This window comes from Apodemus sylvaticus (assembly GCF_947179515.1).
Source record: "Apodemus sylvaticus chromosome 5 unlocalized genomic scaffold, mApoSyl1.1 SUPER_5_unloc_1, whole genome shotgun sequence".
Taxonomy (NCBI): Eukaryota; Metazoa; Chordata; class Mammalia; order Rodentia; family Muridae; genus Apodemus; species Apodemus sylvaticus.
In genome coordinates this window covers 85852-108023 of record NW_026262993.1, presented here as the reverse complement: position 1 = coordinate 108023, position 22172 = coordinate 85852, and the positions used below count along the sequence as shown (strand labels likewise).

The 22172-nt window shown below is 38.7% G+C and overlaps 1 protein-coding gene across 1 annotated transcript in view; it reads left to right on the top strand.

Annotated features, from left to right (window-relative positions):
• Positions 1-22172, top strand: part of LOC127676049 (ubiquitin-conjugating enzyme E2 pex4-like) — a 254148-nt gene that overhangs the window by 146238 nt on the left and 85738 nt on the right. Inside the window, exon 2 of the mRNA XM_052171973.1 lies at positions 13012-13137. The gene's annotated coding sequence lies outside the window, so the exon portion shown is untranslated. The remainder of the gene's footprint in view (positions 1-13011; positions 13138-22172) is intronic.

Sequence of the window (22172 nt, the reverse complement as noted above, 5' to 3'; positions counted from 1 at the left end):
GCCAAGTTGTGTTTTATTTTTTTTTCTTTTTAAGGCTGCGTTTACTTAACACCATGTCTTTTGTTGTTGTCAGCACAGAATCAGAATCTAAATACAATCTAAATACTTGATTTCCAAGAGTGCATGAGAATTTTAGTTCTAAGATTAAAACACTAAGTTTTATGTACAACCTCATGAAACCTCTTTTGATTAATTGGCTGGCCCGAAAACACACTGATGGCATTGTTCAAATGTTTTGATATGGTAATGACTCTCTTAATGTTCCTTAAAGTTTCAGTCACCAATTAATTATACTTAAAGATGGAGGTTTTGGTTCAAGAGGGAAGTGAAAACATTAAAAGTATTCCAGACTCAACATTTATTCTACTGGTGTATATTTCTTTATCATGCTGGGCACTAGTAAATCAGAATGAATTCAAGAAAGAAACAAAGGCATCCCAAACAGCTTCCCACCTGAAGGTAACCCTTTGTCACACAGCTTCATTTGGACTACAGGTAGCAGGGGAACTATGACTTCTAAATTCGTTTCTTTTTTTGTTTGTTTGTTCTCATATAATTTTTATTGGATATTTTATTTATTTACATTTCAATCTTCCCAATTCCCTCCCCCCAGCTAGAAAATCCAGAAAATTTCACCCGCTCCTGATTGTTTGAGTGTATGCCACACACACACACACACACACACACACACACACACACACACACTTCTGCCTCCCTGCCCTCAAATTCCCCTACACTGGGGCATCGAGCCTTCATAGAACCAAGGCCTCTTCTTCCATTGATGCCTCACAAAGGCCATCCTCTGCTACATATGTGACTGGAGCCTTGGGTCCCTCCATGTATACTCTTTGGTTGGTGGTTTAGACCCTGGGAGCTCTGGTTGGTTGATATTGTTGTTCTTTCTATGGAGTTGCAAACCTCTTCAACTGCTTCAGTCCTTTCTCTAGCTCCTCCATTGGGGACCCCGTGCTCAGTCCAATGGTTGCCTGCAAGCATCCGCCTCTATTTCTCAGGCTCTGACAGAGCCTCTCAGGAGAAAACTATATCAGGCTCCTGTCAGCATATACTTCTTGGCATCCACAATAGTGACTGTATATGGGATGAATCCCCAGGTGGGGCAGTTTCTGGATGACCTTTCCTTCAGTCTTTGCTCCATACCTTTTCTCAGTATTTTCTGAGTATTTTGTTCCCCCTTCTAAAAAGGATCAAAGAACTCACACTTTGGTCTTCCTTCTTCTTGAGCTTCATGTGGTCTGTGAATTGTTTCCTGGGTGTTCCAAGCTTTTGGGTTAATATCCACATATCAGTGAGTACATACCATGTGTGTTCTTTTGTGATTGGGTTACCTCACTCAAGATGATATTTTCTAGTTTCATCCATTTGCCTAAGAATTTCATGAAGTCATTGTTTTTAATAGCTGAGTAGTATTCCATTGTGTAAATATACCACATTTTCTGTATCCATTCTCCTGTTGAAGGACATCTGGGTTCTTTCCAGCTTCTGGCTATAATAAATAAGACTGCTATGAACATAGTGGAGCATATGTCCTTGTCATATTCATTTCTTTTTTAAGGCATAATTTTTAAAAGTGTTCTTAAAAACATTGCACGGCAGTTGATTTTTGCCTTCAGATGGGAATTCTGTATGTTAAGTAGAATCTTTACACTATCATATTAAAAGGAGAATAACGTTAGACAGCTTAGTGGTAGAGGGCTGATCATGCATGTTCGAGGTACAATCCATATCCACCCACACTGGCAAACATTTTTAATAATAATTGAAAATATGTACAAAACAATTTGCTTAGGAAAATATACCATGAAGGAGCTTATATACCAGAAAAACATTTACATCTTTTTATGAGTTGTGACTAAGAGTAATTGATGAATCCATAGTATAAGGGATAAAGAAGTGTTATGAGAGGGAACAGAGGCTGCACTTCTTTGGGCATATAGAGAGGGTATGTATGTATGTATGTATGTTTGTATGTATGTATTCTGAGCAAGCACTTTCTTCTGAGATATATCCCCAGCCAGGAGAGAGGCTCTTCTTGAAGGTTTTAATTTGTGGTTTCTTAGAGGTAGCACTTGCTTTCCTTAAAAGCATTTAGAATGTCATGTTGAAGAGATCATGGAGGAAGATGGAGGACTTTCTTTTACATTGTCTCAGCCAGCATCAAGTGTTCATGGTACCCTAGGCAGTTTACCTACAGTTGGTTAAATATTTAGGAAAGGACATTTAGAAGCACGTCTTCATGAATCTGGCCTTAGCTTGGACTTTGTCAGTTCTTTATTTTATTTTCCTTTTGTTTTGATCTGAAAACCTTTAAAATATGATTCTAACTAGAAACTTTAAAAGAAACGACAAAATTCAGTAATGAAGATGCCTCATCTTACAAGTGAGTCTTTACTGGCTAATGATGAATGCTCTGACAGGCTGAGGAGCTGAGGGAACAAACAAAACAAGGCAAGGTGCTCAGTCAGCAAAGGCTTCCAGTGCTGTTGAGGGAGCAGCCTGGATAAGCACACCCTGGGCTTAGCCCCTCTCCTCATCTAGTGTTCATTCCTTCATCCAAATTTCTTAAATACCTTTGAATACTGGGCAGTTTGCCAAATGTGGTAAGGCTATAGAAGTTAAACACTTGAATTTGCTTTTAAGCCCAGACGAGTAGGAGGTTTAATTGTTTGTTAACAAAACTCTGAAATGGGCAGGGAACAGTTATATGAGAACAGTTACAAAGGTCTGATTCACACACACTGAGTTTGGGGCCTGAGAGGAAGGCTCTTGAGTGTGGAAAATCACAAAGATTTAAGTGCTTGTGCGAGAGAGCATATACACTGGCCTCCTGGTTTAGTAGTTTACTGCGAGTTCTGGAAAGAGGCTCCTTCCTAAAGAGCATGGACAGGTGATCCCCTATAGAGATGTAAACACTGGGCGTAGTGTCTCTGTAGTTTATAGCAAAGCCATAGGTGCTGTTGTTTTGGGGTGAGCTTCCAGTTGGGATTATAAGGTAGAAAATGTCTATAAACATAGTGCCAATGCTCTGCTATATTTAATTTGCGAAATTATTTTGAGGTAGAAAAAAATTGGGCCACAAATACAAATACTGATACTTAAAATTTTCTGTAAACAAGTTTTTGAGTTATCCTACATGATCTTTTTAAAATGGAAGTACTTGTAAATTGCTAATTTATTTCATCTAATTGCAGGTGGAGGGGCCTCAGGTGCTACCATGTCATGGGCTTTCCCTTTTCTGTTTAAATATACTGTATTTCCAAGTGTTTATATACTTGTAGCATACAGAAAAACAGCAAGCTCTTTTGTTCTTGTACCTTGTATTCTGTGGGAATGTGGACATACAACCCTCACCCCAACCCCTGCCAACCGAATACTTACTGTTTCGATCTCTCTCTCTCTCTCTCTTCTTATATTCACTGCCCATTGTTCCTAGAAAACCACAAAGCTTGCATTGACTGGTTGAAGAGCATGGTTCTCCAGTCTCAAGGCCTGTGCAGTTGACCTATATAATCTCACCTCTTATTAATTCATTGCATCTCTCTGTCCAAGGTGCAGTGCTCCTGTGTACTTCCTCATGATGCCTTCCTGTTTAGAGTGCTGTCACAAGTCCTCTCAGGACCAAATTATTTCTGCTGCATTCACACTGCAGCTAGCAACACTTGCACTGATTTGGGGACTTTAAGAGAGCAAGTATTTACACCTTCTCTTTCCACTTAGGGTTTGTACATGCCTGCCTGACTAACCCGGAAGTCAGGAAGTGAGGGGACTTTGTTTAAAATGGTATAACTCTGAAGACATGGGCACTGTTTCCAGCCTCCTCCAGAGAAGAAACGAAGTTGCTTAGCTTATTTGGACCTATAAACCCTGTAACTCTGTTTGGTCATCTGTGTGTCCAGGCCACAGTATTGGGCTCTTCTCTCCTTTGTACTCTCTTTTTATTTTATACTTTAGACAGTAATGCCACAGACAGTGAGGATTTTCTGCACCTTTTGTGATTTTCTTGGAGATCCAAGAAATTTGCTTGGAGATGATTTTAAAAAGATCATGTAGGATAACTTTCTTGGAGATCCAAGAAATTTGCTTGGAGATGATTTTAAAAAGATCATGTAGGATAACTCAAAAACTTGTTTACAGAAAATTTTAAGTATCAGTATTTGTATTTGTGGCCTAATTTTTTTCTACCTCAAAATAATTTCGCAAATTAAATACAGCAGAGCGTTGGCACTATGTTTATAGACATTTTTCTCTTTCTTTTTAACAGCTACATAATATTCCATAGAAATATCATAATAAATTAAAACAAATTCTAAAAGCACGAAAATGTACATGTTAGTTGTACAATATGTAATTATTGTACATAAAACAAGCTGACTACAAAAAGGATAAACTTGGTAGATTATTGAAATTTTAAAAATGGTGTATTCCCAGATTTCTTTTGGTTTAAACTCTTCTGGGAAATAATTTCCCCAAGCCCTAAAGAGATTCATGTTAAGTGGTGTTCAGATTGAAAAACAATTGACAAATACTTTTACTTCTTAAGGAATCAAGATAGTATTTGACAATTTTCAAGGAAATGGTAAAAATGAAACAACACAGCCAGTTGAGGTGAGTACATGCTTTGAAAGTAGACCCACTCAGTCTTAAATTTTCACCTCAACAAGATTTGGCCAAGTGATTTCATCCTGCTAGTTTCCTCATTGATAAGGGAGACACATTGATATTAGTACCTACCTCATTAGTACCTACCTCATGGGGCTTATGAAAAACAAAATGAAATGTATTTGATACAAATGGGAATCATACACATACACACACACACACACACACACACACACACACATACATATGAGGTATCTCTTGTTCTCTCTGTCAACATGATCAGACTTTGGCTACAAATAGTATCTCAAATACTGTACTTCTTAGTAAACTTGCTTGGACTGCATCATAGGCTTATAGAAGAGCTCCTGGTCCTAACTATAGCCTTTGTCATCGTTGTTCTCATCTTCTTTATTTGTTATCCCTGGTCTTTCACTCAACACCTTGTCATTAAGGACCCCTGTTCCTGCTGGCTCAGGTCAAGTGGATGGATACTAATCTACTCTAATACACACACACACACACACACACACTGATATAGATTATATACATATATATAATAGAGAAATTAGAATATATATAGGACTTAGAATCTACATTATTAAGCAAGGTCACATGACCTCAAAAACAAATGAATCACATCTTTTCTCTCATGCAGAATCAAGTCACTAACGTATGTGTAGATGTTGACAAATGTACTTGTGGATACCCTGTGACATGAAGAAAAGCTAAGCACAAGGGAATGATGTGGTGATTGATTTCAGGTCATTGATAAGTTAAGGGAACAGAGTAGTTTTTTCTGATTGAAATGTTGTCATAGAGTTTGGGCTTTTTTTTATTAGAGGAATACATAAAATATATTCAATACTTAAAGAGTAAAATTTAATATGAAAAATCCTAGATTCTACTTTGAGTTGCAGTTCTAACAGAACATAAGTTCATTACCTTACATAGGCTTTGGGTCTGGTATGTCGTGTTTTTATTTATTTGCATTTTTATAATAAGGCTTATGAAAAGAAAAATGGAATGTATGTAGGGGAATTTTGATCCTTTTCACAGTATCTGGCATACAGCAGGTAAACACTGAATGCAATAAATGTCTATAATGATTAAGGTAAGAATTCTAGTTGCTGGATTTTTGACCAATTCCATCTTTATGTAACTTGTCACTATGCCTTATAGAGTGAGTGATCTTAGCCAATGGACATATTTGCTTTCTTCCTTAACTCTTAGGATATGGCTTGGCTTTTCAATCTCTGGAAAGCAGGGCATGGAAACACTGTTTTTTCTATGTACCGTATATAGAATGCCCAGTGCTGGAGTTAGCCACGAGTCAGAGTATCTACCAGGGCTTGTGCTTGGAAAAGTTCATTGTCTGGCTCATGGGGCTATATGCAAAGAGCTAGAATCTGTCCAACTGTTGATGACTTCCAATCTTACCTATTTTAAGTTCTCAGTTTAAATACAATTTGCCTGGGAAGTTTCTTGAAAGTTTAATATTTGGTTTTGTCAGGTGAGTAGGAGAAACTCTGGTATACCATGAGTTTTCAATATATGGCCACTGCTTTAAACTCTGCTGTCAAAGCAATATGGTAGACCCAAGCCTAGAAAATGGTCCTGGTTCTGTTACCAACTCATTTTGTGTTCAGCCTCAGTTTCCTTGGTTGTAAAGCAATCATATTAAATTAGTCACCCCCAACCTCCCCGTGGGATGCCTCAAATTACAAAGGCTAAGACACCCAGGCTCTGCACTGCTCTTCCCCCATGTTCAGAATTCACATCTTCATTTTTCAGAGAAAAGATTTCCATTGATTGAAAGAAAATGCAATGGAAAACATGTGGAGCTGTGCATGGTGGTGCACACCTTTAATCCCAGCACTCAGGAGGCAGAGGAAGGTGGATCTCAGTGAGTTCAAGGCCAGCCTTGTTTAAATACCATTTTCCTTTGTGTGTGGGAATGAACTCTCCATATGTAGTACTTGAAAGGCTCAAGTAGCCAGGCAAACAACAAAATGAGGAAAACAGGTGATGGTTGAAGAGACTGGTGGGGGAGGTATGCCTGCTAAAAAGACAGGAGCTTCTGTTCCACCCCAGTTTAGAGTTTTTGAAAAGGAATATTTATGCTATGCCTTTAGTTTCCCAACACTTACCTTTTGTCTCTGTCTAACTCACCCTTTATATGTGAACTTTATATGTTGGCCATTAATTAAAACACAGGCCAAACAAAAATGCCCAAAGCCATCTAGTTTGAAATCTATACACACACACACACACACACACACACACACACACACACACACACACACATACTGTGCATATGTGTGTGTGTGTGTGTGTGTGTGTGAGAGAGAGAGAGAGAGAGAGAGAGAGAGAGAGAGAGAGAGAGAGAGAGATTCATATTTGTTGAGTATCTATGTCTAGAAACTAGGTAAACCTTTTGTACTAACCAAAGTATTTGGTTTTCACAATGATTCTATGAATTACTTCTACTACTACCATTTGGAGGTAGAAAATTTGGGTTAAGTGATTTGGTCAGTAAGTAAAAGCTTCTACAGATAGTCAATCCTATGTTTAAAAAACGTCTCCTTGCTGGAGTTCTAACCACATACACAGTTGACTGCTGGGCATGCAATGTGAATAAATGGCACATGGGCTGCTGTATGGCAGAAGCTGCTGAGTCATATGGAGACAGCTGTATGATACCAGTTCAGTGCATACATGTGCGTGATAGGATAAAATACTGAGTACTGTGTACTTTTATACTTTATGATTTTTTAATAAAGCTCAGTTAGATCATTGTCATTTTTTAAAAAGAAATTTTAGTCTTTCTCTTTGCTGCAAGCAAACCAGACTCACTGAGCTTTGGATCTAGTACCATCTGTGTCCAAGGGCAAATACCCCTTCTCCTTGCCATCTATAAGCCCCACTCATGGAAAGGCTCCAAGTCTTGAGTGATGATCACTTCCTCTGGGCTAGAGTATGAAGAGGAAAGTAAATCTAGGGGGGGCTAGAAAAGGGAAATCATTTGAAATGTAAATAAATTATATCAATTAAAAAAAAATAAAGAAAAAAAAAAGAAAGTAAATCTAGCAGGAGTGGTAAATCCCCACATACATCGATAAGTACTTGAGGTCAGAGACTGCATCTTTTATAGTTTGTCTACATACCAAAGTCATTAATATGAAGAGTCATCTTAGCAGTAGTGGTTGTAGTAGCGAAAATAATACAAAGAAGTTAGTCTCAGTCTGTGCTTTGCTATCCGCTTTCATGATGCCTAGGACTCAGGGATGTGTCTTTTGAGAAAGTAATGTGAAATCATCCCTCTCATGCTCCTCCTTTATTTTTGCTTTTTTCACCTAACCCTCATAAAATGTGTTTCAACCTTCACAACTCTTGCCTATAGGAATAAAACTATAAGATATTAGGAAGAAAAATAAAAATACTGTGGGGGAGAAAACCCTGTATGTTTATCTGTTTAGGTTGTTTCCCAGGGGCTTTTTAGGATACTTCAACACTATAACTTTTGTTTTTCCTTCTCTGAAAAAAAAATATTTTCACTGTATATATTCATTGTGCATATACGCACATTTTATACATGTATCTGCTATTCATTGAGCCTGTCCTCCACTGCACTCCCCCCTCACTTTCCCCTTTCTAGCTTATCCACTTGATGTGGGGTGGGAGAAGGAAAGAGCCAGTGACCCCGACAGTATTCTTCTTGACAGTCCATACCCATCACGTGAGTGGAAAGTACCAAAAAACCCATTTTCAGAACTGTATCTAGAGTCTCTGGCTCCTGAAGAAAACCAGTGTGGTTCTGATGTGGGACGGGAAGAGTGGTTTGCATTGGCACCGGCCCTGCGGGTGCTTTGGGGCTGGAGCACACACAGCTGTGGGTTACAGATGCTTGCTCTTCACTATTAATGTGGCCAGCATGTGAAACCATGGCACCGCAATACTACACAGAGGTCCACGCCTCTGATAGTTTGAGAAATAACTCCCAGCTGAAGGAATTTTTTCTTTGAAGGGCTGGAATACATTCCAGAACAGAAGGTCCTCTTCCAGAAATGGTAGAATTAACCACTGATTAATTCTAGTCTAGTGATGTTGGACTGGGCATTGGGGACTGCATCACATGTATCTAAGGGCTTGGCAGCTTTAACCAAAAATACAAGGGGAGGAAAAAAGAAATGAAAAAATAAATTAAAGTTCCTTTAAATCTTTGGTTAATAACTTCTGCATTCCTTACTGCGTGTATATCACAGACCTTGTTGTATACACTCTCAAGGCATTGCATAGTTTCTTTGAAATCACAACTGCAAAGCATTAGTAGGAGCTGTCATCTGAGTTGAGGTATGATAGACATGTTTCTACCAATTATTATTTCCCTGAGGATGGGGGAATCAGAGGCCTGTATATACAAACAGAAGAAATGTGTATGGTGTTGGGTATCGCTTAAAGTTCAGTAACAAAAATTATCTTCTAGACAGGAATTTCTTCTCTCTCTCTCTCTCTCTCTCTCTCTCTCTCTCTCTCTCTCTCAAGGTATGTGCTCCCTTCTAATGGTATACTTGAGAGAGGGTCTTCCATCTGCCATTGTTAGTGAGAATGTTTTCTCATCCAGGTTACAATTTCCATTGAAATAGTTGCATACAAGTATTCAGAAGTTAGTTTATTGACTCTTATTGCACTTCGGGGTATCTAATAAATAATTTATTAGCTTGATGGATATGTGGCTACCTAACTATGGAGCATGAAATATGTACTGTTTCTCTAATACACTGTAGGGAGACCTGTTTATAAAGTATTTAGTATTGGTTTTATAATGCACTGTTGACAACAGGAGACCACGAAGTTCAAAGATCAATCTCATTTTGACCCACAGTATTAATGCTACTTTATAAAGCTATATGACAGGTCACTTAGACAGCGGTCCTTACAGAAAGGACTCTGTTAGGAAGGCTGGTTGTAGTGGCTGCCAGCACAGCAGATAAATGTCTTTGTCCATGTCCCTGAGATATTTGTTCAGTGGCTGTTGATACTGGCCATGTGATGGAACTCATCTTTTCCCTGGTCTCTAGAGGGATTCTGGACTAAAAGTGCTGAGGTCTCCTAATGCAATCCTCACTAATTGGGTAGAGAGTTGATGTGACTTTGGATCACATGGGCCTGGAGGTAGGAGTCAGCAGTAAGGGATGGGGGGCTTACCACCTCAGCTTTGTCTCATGTCTGCTAATGAAGCAATATTCTTAGACATCTCCTCTCTCCTTAATTCAAATCATATATGTGATATAGTTCAAAATATTTCCAGTTTTTATTTGCTTTGGGGAATTTCTTTAGCCAGGAGTAAACTTGCAGCCATTTTTTTTAAATGCTCTGTATATATTTAGAATTGGGTTTATGAATAAATAAAGATCAAATAATTTGGTCTAAAATGTATTCTTGGCCTTTTAATTCTTTTACATGAACTCATCAGTGTGGGAATGTATGTGATCACTATAGTTCCCAAAGTTCTGTTTCTTTCCTGGGCTATATGTTCTGGAGCAAGGCATTACTGTCTGCATTCAGAACCCTTTATTGGTTTTCAGTATTTCAGATTTCAGTGTCAGTATTTCCAACTCCTAACTACACTGCCTTTAAAAAAAGTTCTTTAAATTTTAAAAGATAAATAAATCTTAGAGAGAGAGAGAAAAAACGAATGCACCTATGTACATACGTATGTATGTATGTATGTATGTATGTATGCACCTGATTATCAAATCCCCTGGAGCTATAGTTACAGCAGGTGTGAGCCATCTCAGGTAGGTACTGGGAACTAAACTTGGATCCCATGTAAAAAAAAATTGTACATGTTCTTAACTACTAAGCCCAATGCGTTGTCTTAAAGCCAACATTGTCTTGACTGGGAGGAGACTTCCTAAGTACTTTCAGGGGCAGCCCTCTCTGCAGTTGACCTGTCTTCTGATCACCACTCATGGATTCTGACCTTCATTGTGCCTTTTTAAGTAGACTGTTCCTTTTCTCTTCTCCAGTTGTTCTCTAGTTTGTGCTCTTAACTGGAGTTGTAATATCTGTGTTTCTTTTTAAAAACATTAAGTGTATTTATTATTGTTTTAAGTAAAATATAATTACATCATTTCTCTCCATTCCCTTTCCTTCCTCTAACAACTTCCATGGCCCACCCTTGCTCCTTCTCAAGTTTCTGGCCTCATCTTCTTTAATTGTTACAATATGGCAGGGCCTGAACAAGGACAATGAGGGGGGAAAAGTGGAAGAGGGAAATCCCGTGGGACCCCAACCTCAGATAAGAACTACAGGCAACTAAGGGATGCTGAGAGAGGTTGTCTTCCCTATGGAAGATGCCCTCTCATTGGTTATTCAATGCCAAGTGTCTGGTCCTCAAAGCATGTATATGCAAGCAACTGAGTAGACTGAGTAGGTCCTATTTACACACACACACACACACACACACACACACACATCAATTCCTGAATTTCTTTGTTTTTGTTGGGTTGAGACAGGGTTTCTCTGGGTAGCCATGGCTGTCTAGAACTCACTCTGTAGACCAGGCTAGCTTCAAATTCAGAGATCTACTTGCCTCTGCCTCCTGAGTGCTGGGGTTAAAGGGGTATTCATCACTGCCTGGCCTTAATGCCTGAATTTCTTACCAGGGAAAAATTTCTATATCATTCCTTTGTGTCTGAGGGATTTTTTTCCTCTCTTCAGAGAACCTTTTCATTTGTGTTCTTACCACATTCTCTCCTAGGACCCTTTATATCATTTTCCCTCTGGCTTAGATCTTCAATATCCTCTTAACTGTCTTGGTACCCTTCACTCACTCTAGATTTTTCTTTTTAAACCTCCCATAGTGGAAAACAAGCTGTCTGTTCCTAGGGACACTTCTTTAAACCCTGCTAGCTTTTCAAGCCCCAAGGTTATTTTACTGTTCCTGCCCCAAATTACACATTCCTTTGCTCCTCAGACTGAGCTAAACTGTATTCTGCTTTCTCTAGAAAGTGCTGCCAGCCAGATCCCTAGTGTCACACTGGCTCTTGTGATCCACATGTTTAATCGTGTGTATGTGTCTGCATCTTGGGAGGGGGGCTTGTGTGTGCACATACATTCAAGTGCCTACAGAGGCTGGAAGAGGACATTGGATCACCTGGAGTTGGAATTAACAAGATTACAGGCAGATGTGAGCCACCCAACATGAAAACTAACTTGGGCTCTCCACAAGAGCAGCGTGCTCTTAACCAGTGAGCTATCTGTCCCATGTCCTTACACATGTCCTGTCTGTCATTCCTAGGGCTTTAATTTCATTCCCACGGTGTCTTTTGTGTTTTGCTTTTTTTTTCATCAGTCTTATCTGCTTATTTTACCTGTTTATTATAATAGTTCCCTGATTGATCTCTTAGCTTCCTTTTAGTTATGTTTTAATGTGTTGTCATAGATGTACTTTCTTTAAAAATATTAATATTTGCCCTGTGTTGAGGTTGTCTTTTTGTAGAGTTGGTTGATGACTTTGTGGATAACAGAATAGCAACTGAGTGGACTGTGGGACTCTTACCCATAGTTCCATTACCCACGCATCTTCCCATTTATTACTGCTTTATCCATCATCCTCCCTGCGCCCTAGTGAAACTAGATCACTTCTCTAGAGGAATATTGGTGGTTTCTCAGGGCCTAGAACAAAGGCAGCCTTTGCTTAGATGCTTCTTTCACATATCAGTGGGAAGGCATCCTTCCCTAAATCATAAGGATCTACTGTGCTTGCCTTAACACTATCTCTATTTATGTTAGGTCGTTTTAGCGCATGGCTTTTATTCTGTAGTAGATTATAAACCTGTGAGCAGGGATCATGTCTTATTTTGGTGTCCCCACAACTTCCTGTACTTGGTATGTGAAGCTTGATAAATAGTTCTTCCACAGTGAGTAAAAAGTTTTATAATGATTTTCTTGATGATTAGTAGAAGAAAATGGAGTAAGTTGGGGTATTGACTGGAGTGTGGCTCAGTGGTAGAACTTGTGTTTGGCAGCCCCGGTGTCAGATACCCACATGACTGTCCAGTTCCTCCTTAAAGAAAGAATCTTAAGTGCATTGCTGGTTTGGCTTCTTAGCACACAGGCTTGCACTCAAGAAGCCCTGAGTGGCTCCCCTGTCCTGTCACCCCTCAGTGAGCTATTCTGTTATTCCTCATTGTTGTTTTCTTATGGTTCATATATTTAGCTGTTGGTTGCTATACACCTTAGTAATTAACTCTTTTTACAAGTGTTTGAGTGGTCAGAGGAGTATATTATATCTGTAGTTTTTAAGATAAAGTATCTTGATGCAACCAGGATTTCTGTAAAATACTGCCTGCAGACTATATAAAATTTCCTCTTCTAATCTCTCAACAGGCACATTTTGTGCCCTCCCCGCCTCCAAATTGCCTCAGTTACAAATCGGAAGGCAGGCTTGGTGACCAGGACTGGCAAGCACATTTTAAAGTCCCATGCTGTGGAGTTGATCCATCTCAACTTGAGGTATGTTGTTCTTTCTTATTTAAGTCACTTAAATATGCTCACATTCTCTGACTGTCCTATTGAGGTTTGTTCCCACATAATTATTCTTTGTTCCACCCTCTTACTGTCTTTCACACTCCTGTGCACGCTAGGAAATGAATGTGTTTACTTGCTTCTCAACAGTTTTTAACCTCTGAAGATACTGAATGAAATAGAATTTTGTGGCAATAATTCGAATGATTTTGATTGTGATAAAGTGTCTTCTTTTATTTCATCCCCTTTTTCCCCTTTTCATTTTTTACACATAGTTCTAGGGAAGATTTATTCTAATTGTCACTATTTTTAAAATGGATGTGTTAGGGTAGTAATCTTTGAGAATTGAAATGTAACACATATGTAACACACACACAGACACACACACACACATGTAGCCGCCCGCAGCCACATGTAAACCGGGTTACCTGTTGAGAGAATTTTGGGGCCATAGGGAAGAGGGGCGAAAAGAACGTGCGGCCAAGTCAATGTTCACTGATCAAAGCCGTAAACTTTAATGGCGCCGGACCTTTTAACAGTTTGGGCAAATCCTTCCCCCCAGACTCCAGGCTGAGTTCCGGTGGAAGTTGTCTAGCTTCTCTTGGAGGTCTTCGTCTTGACTGCTCCGGAAGCTGGGTGGGTCACTTGCTTAATTCAGGAATCCCTATACCTGGAGGAACAATGAACTTAACCTTTACTACGAGCGCTCCACCCTAGGTGGAGCAGGATCCTGGCTAACTGGGAGAAGTTAACCTTGACCAAAGTCAAACTCTGACCAAGTGCAAGACTGCCCCAATATGGCTCTGTACACACACAGACACACACATACACATGCAGACTAATGAGTTTCCCTAAGATGATCATAACCAGGACATCAGCTGATGGACAGACAGTGCAGTTGTGTGTGAAAAGCTTCCTGCCTGCTTGCGTCCAGCCGAGGCCCTACACCAAAGGCCCCCACTCTCCTATTTAAGTTTTTTTAATTTGAAAAACAATCCAGAAATCATACAAATTTTCTTTGCATCAATGTTTTTCACTTAAATGTATGTTTGTGTGGGCATATGCATGATTTTGTGTGTAAGCATGTTTTTGTGTCTAAGTAGTTTGTAAGGGCTTGTGTATGTTTGTGTATGTATGCATGTATGTATATGTGTGTATGTTCTTGTATATGTGTTTGTTAGTATGTGTGCATGTGTTTGTGCATGTATGTGTGCGTTTGTGTGTATTTATGTATGTATGTGTGTGTGTTTGTGAGTACTTGTATATGTGTTTGTATGTATGTATGTATGTGTGTGTTTGTGTGTGTTTGTGTGTATTGAGCCTTGTAACAGGGTTTTCTTGTGCAGAAGTGAATCTCAATCTTCCTTCTTGACAGTAATTTAAACTATTACTGTGACATTTTTACTAGAGCTGCCAGCATCTCAGGCTACAGTTTTTAGAAGGAAGTAAATAAAAGCATTAATATTATCTTTACAATCCCACAACTTTCGTGGTCATATGAAAGTAATTCCCCAGTGCACTTCCATGCCCCAGCCTGTTGGATTTTTGTCTTTTGCTTTTGCTTTTTATTTTTATCCTCATAGTCATTTAAGGAAAGATACCACTGATTCTTTCAGAAGATTTTTCTCACAGGACATCAACTGAAGCTTGTGATAGTAAGACAGCTTTTGTCACTGCTTGTACACACAAAAAAATTAAAGTCACTTTTTTACTTTTTAGATCAAAACAAAATAGGAAAATGTTTGATCTTTTGTAGGCATAAGATTTGTACTGACTGAAGATGCTTTTTTGAAATGTGAATCTTGATTCCAAGGGATTCTCATTTCCTTAGCATTTTGTAAGCTACCTGATCTACTGTACCTAACCACATCTGTCCATTTTCTGATCTTTTGCATCCATGGATTATAGCCTTTTAACATTTCCTGGAAGTGCATTCCGGCGCTCAGCCCTGACTAGGGTGTCAGACACAGCATCTCAGGCAAGTTAGACAAGTGCCAATTGGAGCATTTTCTCCTTTTCAGTAAAGCGTTTAGGTAATATTTTCCTAAGGGGAATGTTAATGTCACTCTCTGAAGTAGCTCGAACCTTGTTTAAGGGGCTTGTGTTCCTTTTCTGGTCACATAAAGATATTTTTACTGCATAAGGTTTTCTCTGTCAGTATTGGTCACCATTTTCTTCTCTCAGTGCATAGCAGCTGTTATATATGTCTCGTGCACTGATGTGATTGGTGTTCCTGTGAGTTCACATCTGAGTATTTAGTATGTCTATAATGGTTTGGCAGAAAGCTGACTATAAATGAAGGTATGGGTACTCTTACTTAAAAATTGAACAATGGTCTTATTCCTCAGAATCTTTGGGCTGTTTTGGCTGAAGCTACTATATGTTGAAATGTCCAACTAGGTTGTCAAAGCCATCTGGCATTTATATATAGTTATATATGAATATTATAAATATGAAGGAACAAGTGAATTCTAACACAGACTCTTGGAGGAGAAGGATTGAGATGCCAATCAAAGATGATAACATGAATTTAGATTTTTCTTCTCCTTTTCATAAAGACCCTTTAAGCTAATTTTAAATTAGCTAATTCATGGACTCTAAACCTAAATTCTTACCATAAAGATTTTAATAGAAAGAGTATAGACTGTGTAGTTTAGATCGTTTACATATGACACTTGGTTACATTTAGTTGTTGGCGTGCATGAATCATATATCTTTTTGAGGATAGGATCTCACTCCTATCTGCTTTGAAACTCACTATAGAGATCAAAGTGGCCTGGGATTCACAGAGGTCTGCCTGCCTCTGCCTCCCAAGGGCTGGGATTAAAATCTGAACCACCATGTACCCCCATGTACCCCCTGCCATGCGTCATCCTTTTAACCTGAATTAAAGACTGCTACATACATGTCAGTCTGCTACTTACAGCTCAGTCACCGAATAAACTGAAACAAGAAAAACAATTGCTAAATAAGAAAAATTTTCCTGGTTCCTTAAAATTTAAACATGAGGACCCATGATTACCAGATGTTACTGTTTGGGAACATTGGCAATCGAGACACAGTTGTCCATCTCTTACAGAGATCGAAATGGAAAGAAAGAAATTGGAAATCAGTTGGCAAGCAAAGATTTAGGTGTAACTATTAGGTGAATCTTAATTGTAACAATGAGTATCTTTACATTAAGGAAGATAATTCATAGAGGCAGGCAGATCTCTGTGAGTTCGAGTTGAGGCCAGGCTGAGCTACATAGTAAGTTCCAGGACAGTCAGAGCTATGTGGAAAAAACCCTGTCTCAAAAACAAAACGATACAAAGCACAAACAAAAACACCTGTAACAACCAAACAAAACCGAAAAGATAATTCAGATCTTGATCTTTTATTTATCATTTTTTATTTTATGATCTTTTTTGGTTATTTTACTTATTTACATTTCAAATGAACAACATTATCAACCAAGCAGCTCTTGATCTTAAGAAGTACTTTTAAATGTCATTTCTTCTTTTCTCCACAGAGTGCACATAGATGTGCCTGTGTACTCATTATGTTTGGGTTTATATGTGTTAAGGGAAACAAATATTCTACTGTCCTCTCATCAAATTGTATAAACATAGATAACTATACAATTATAAAGCAAACAAAAAAGTGGAAATTAAAATTTAAAATTGAAATTATTATTTAAAATTTAAAATTGAAATTATTATTAGCTTTACTTTTTCCTATTCTTTATATTGAACCAAATTTGTTCCTCCTTAACTTTGTGTCTGAAAAGAAATGGCACAATAAAGTAGGGGTGTCAGGCTTCACAAGGGGAAAGGGTGGCAGGCTTCACTAGGGGAAAGGGTGGCTGTCAACCTTCTTCCTTAGGAGTATGGAAGTGAGGGAAATATCTGTTCAGAGGAGTTTTCCTTCATTAGTTCTTTCTCCTTTTTTTCCCACTTAACACATCTGTTAGCATTCCACACAGACCAACAGATGTTGCAAAGCAAGTCCTACACTTCGTTCTCAAGAAAAATGACATTTCCTCAGTTGCCTGCCCCACCTCTGTGACTGAGACCAGCCTGCTGCTCCTGCATAATTTGCATATATTAAGTTATGTGCCTTAATGCATTAGGAACCTGAGCTTCAGCATTCCTTTATATGTTAAGGTCGCATGTCATTAGTGACTAGTTTACAGGCTGCCTTAGAGTTCTGAGAAGGAAAGAGATTTGAGGATGGCAACCTGATTCTGTACACTGAGAGTGGATAGCCAGTTAGCAATATTTTTTCTATAAAATAGATGAGTTACAGAAAGCTCGAGCTGTCCCACCACGAGGAAGTGCTGATTGTCATGCGATGTGAAGCATCATTTTTATTATTTTGGCAAGAACAGGGACAGTTTTGTCTTGACAAGCCATTAGATGAATACCAGCGTGTGTCACATGAAAAACCACTGATCTTTAACCCAGGTCTATACTTAACCAAGCTTTGGAAGTAAATTGTGACTGAAGGAAGAGCAAAGGCCAGTACACTGTCATTACAGATTACAGAGTCTGCTAACAGCGGGAGAACTGAGCCCAGGGAGCCACAGGTGCGGTTCTGTAAGCTGTCAGTAGTCCTGCGGATGCTTCTTAAACTGTGTGCACAAGCCATACATTTATTTTATATTTGTTCAGGATTTACGTTGTAGCCCTAGCTAGGGAGGAAAAAAAAACTGAAAAAAGAGAGAGAGAGAGAGAGGGGGGGGAGGGAGGGAGAGAGAGAGAGAGAGAAAGAAAGAAAGCCTTCAAGTGCTTTCTTAGTGCAGGGCCTGAGTTTCTTAGCACAGAACCACGACCTTTATATAGCTTCTATGTTCCCAGTCACAGAATGACATTAAGAAAGCCCTGTGTTTTGAAGAAATTAAATCCAGTGAAGAAAAGTAAAGTTGGGTATGGTGGAGCACACCCTTAATCCTAGCACTGGAGAGGCAGAGGCAGGCAGATCTCTCGAAATCAACCTGGTCAATAAAGTGAGTTCCAGGCCAGCCAGGGCTACATGATGATACTCTGTCTTTAAAAAAAATAATTGTAATATATATAAAGAAATGATGGGTTATATTCTCATAAACAAACAAACAAACAAACAAAAAGCAACACAATAAATAAACTAGTTTATTTCAAAAGTATATGCAAAAGAGCATTCTTTGGCCTGTCAGTAGTCAGTAACTGTGACTAACTTTTCCATCACTGTGTAATTTTTGAGAAAATAAAAGAAAAGACCCAAATTCACCTCACTACAAAATATTAAAAAGATAGTAACATTCTAAGCAATCACTTGTGGGAATTACTGCTTACAGAGCGAACAGGAAAGAACACACTGCCTTCCTCTGTTGGTGGGATTGCACTGCACCTCTCTGTAGTCTTGTTATCCTACACTAACTGAAATGCAAATTCTTTGTAACTAATTGGATCTCATTGAGGGTACATGCACAGTGTGTAGTTATGTGCAAAAAGGTTTTTAAAAGTATGAATTTCCTGTAATTACAACTTTTAATTACTATCCAAAGTGTGCAGTTAGTGCAGGGTTAGTATATATGCTTAACTTTAAAAAATATTATTAGAAGCATGACTGGTGAAATGTTTGATAAATACCAGATAAAAACAAATGTGTAATTGTAGCATCTGTAAATTGAATTTAAACTATTTTTTAAAATTAACATTTAGGATTTAGAATTTGAAGCCAGTTGAGTATACTGATGGCATGTTAATAGTACAGGTTTTTTTTAAAATAAATAAATAAATAAATAAGTAAAAACATTGTAAGTGTTAAAACATCATTAGTTATTTCCAGAGCTGCTTACCTTGTCCACTCTCCTGGTCTTATGTTACTGTTGTAAAAGTATTTCAGAGTTGTGTGTGTGTGTGTGTGTGTGTGTGTGTGTGTGTGTGTGTGTGTGTTACTGCTGTGTGTTATGAAGAAGAGTTAGTTACTCCTAGTTCTACAGTTTCTTCAGGACCTTGAGAGCTCCTTGGTGGACCTCTCATTGTACACAGCCTAACTCTCAGTCTCAGGGACTGTGAGGAGCGTCACGTGACCTTTCAGATTTGTGATCCTCTAATCTGAAGTACACGACTTTGAATCAGGAAGAAAGCAATAATTGTGAAAACGATGTTTATCCCCATGGCCTAGTTGTAAATAACTCGGATACAAAGGATTTCAGAGGGTTATTCTGTAATCTACAGAATGTTGAGCCAATGGAAAGCCTCAGGAGATGTCTTGGTGCCTTGGTTTTGTTGTTAGTCATGGACCTGAGTCTCTAAAAAACAATTCAAGTCTCTTACTGGCTAGAAAAGCATCAAGGTTCTACATTTCCCTATGGAAATGGATGGCAAGTTCACATAACATATTTTGGGACTTTCTATAGGAGTCAGAATTTTATGTTCTAAAATTTATTAAAAATGGTTTTAAACATAATAAACAAAACATAAACATTCAAGGTTTGTACTTTAGCATGTTTATATATAGTTAACTCTTTGGACTGGTGTCTGTTGTTATAATGAAGCTTTTACTTTTTTTTTTAACTGATTTTAGGAATTAACTAAAATTTTGTTTGACAAAATCCATCTAGGAGGTACAGTACTGTGTAATTGTTGTGATTTTTCTTGTGAATCTTACGAGGCTATCCTGATGTTTTTTTTTTTAAAGATTTATTTATTTATTATATGTAAGTACACTGTATCTGTCTTCAGACTCCCCAGAGGAGGGCATCAGATCTCATTAAGGATGGTTGTGAGCCACCATGTGGTTGCTGGGATTTGAACTCTGGACCTTTGAAAGAACACTCAGTGCTCTTAACTGCTGAGCCATCTCTCCAGCCCTATCCTGATGTTTTTAAGGCGTGGCTACGGCAGGAATATTTAGGTAATAGTTTTGCTGCAGACTTGTTTGGTTAGACCTTGCAGTCTGAGAGAGACCGGTTTGCATACTCTGGGTAGCATTTTGTCAGAGGACTGTGGCTGGGCATAGCAGATTTGGATGTATTAGCTAGTCAACCTGATAACCCTGTACAGACTGTATTGATTTTCTAGGAGAGAGTTTATGAACTAAATAAACTTGGGGTTGGTGTCTTAATAAACTGCTTCTCTCAGTCTGTCACATTTAGTTATGGAGCTATGCAGTTTAGGGGGGAAAAGGGCTAATTCAGTTACAGATTGTTCACAGCAGGGTCTCCAAATTAGCCCTTTGTTTTGTAATGCCACCTTGCTTGGGCTCGCATTGAGCACATTTCTCAGTTTTGCCCTAATGAGTTGCAACACTGATAATGTGGCCGATGATCTTTCATTGATTTCACTATCACTTGCTTGTCTGGTAATTGATCCGTTGCTGAGCCTCTAGTTAATTATATCGGCTTTGACATGGCCCGATCCCTGGGGAATTTCAAGTCTTGTAGAATAACAGTTTTAATAAAAGAGTCTATTACTCCAGGTGCTTGCTGCTGCATGAAAATTGATTTTTGTCTTGTGGTGTGGTGTGGTATGGTGTGTGTGTGTGTGTGTGTGTTCGTTCATTCATGCCCGCATGTGTGGGGGTTAGGGGAAATACCTGGGAAAGAAGAGGATCTCAGAACTGAGAAAAAGGGGTGGGGCTGGAAAAATAGGAAGAGGGAGTGAGGGAGAGTGGGGAAGGAGGGGGAAGGACTAGGAGAGAGGGAGAGGAAGCAGAAGAGGCCAGAGAGAACATGCAGGCAGAGGATACAACAGTGCTTGAGGGGAGAGAGGAGGAAGCTTGCTGTTGACAGTGTCCTTAAGCCTCCCATAAATAACAGCCATTAGTGGGAAGGTCAGGAGCTGAGCAGGCAGCTTGACTGAGGCACTGAGTGCCACTTCAGAAATCAAGAGGCTAGCAAATTTTAGAGGGAGTTAAGTGGGTAATAGTAAAGGTACAGTCACCGTTGACAATTGACTCATAGGGGCTTTTCCCGCCCTCCCCCTCGAAAGAATATTTTTATTGACCACAGGTAGACTTAATATATTTTAAGGCAACAATTCTTTGGGTTCTTGTTTGTCTCCTTTCAGATATTGAATTGGCTTCTTTTGAGACTTTTTTGTGCTTAATGGTGGTGAACTGGAGGGAAGTTTAACAGAAAAGCTTTCAGGAGATGTCAGTTCTAGAAGGGAAGGCACATTTGTGTCAACATAGCGTACGGTTGCTCATCTTTTCTCATTGTCCACTAATGACACAGGCTGCCATCGAAACGCTTTTCTGTTTCTTCTGTTGTTTCTGAGAGGAAGGTTTATTGTTATTCTTTCATTAAGAAGGAGCGAACAGAGTGCTACATTTGTCCTCAGTATTTGTAAGTGGCTGAAGATTAATGTTCCTTACATTTTAAGTTTAGGAAGGATGGCTTTTTCCTGCTGACTACTTTTATGAGATGGCATGAATTTAGCTTTCCATTTTGAAGTTACAGTGTTTATGTACAGTGGATTTTGTTCAGTTCTGCTTTTTCCATAAATAAGGGAGATAAATACTATCTAACAAATGGTTGTTTTGTTTTAAAACTGGTTTAATTAAAAATATGACCCGCTATCAGGGTTATATTTCATCAGGCAGGGAAACATTATAGAATTTTCCATAGAGGTCCTAAATGAAAAATGGCATTTTTATATGCATTACTTTTTGCCTGAAATAGGACAGGTTTCTTTTTTTCTTCATCTTTTGCCCTTTTTTTTATGATTTAAAAGGTTGATGTAGATGTCTTACCTGAGAACTTTAACAAAGGATTTTATTCTGCATGTGAGCTTTAAGAAAAGGTATTCATTTTTCTTCTCTTCCTTCAGTGTCTCTTTACTTAACCTTCCATTTGGTAATTAATGGCCTGAGGTGCTGGGTATTAAGTGATATATATTTATTTTTGCATATGTTTAGTGTACATCTTCCATGTTTAACTGGTAGCTTTGCTTGTTCACCCTTTATAATATAAGGTCAAATCTCTGTATATTATTTTCCCTATGAGTTTATATGTGGTTATAAATAGCCCCAGCATTACGGTGTGACTTGTGGCAGCT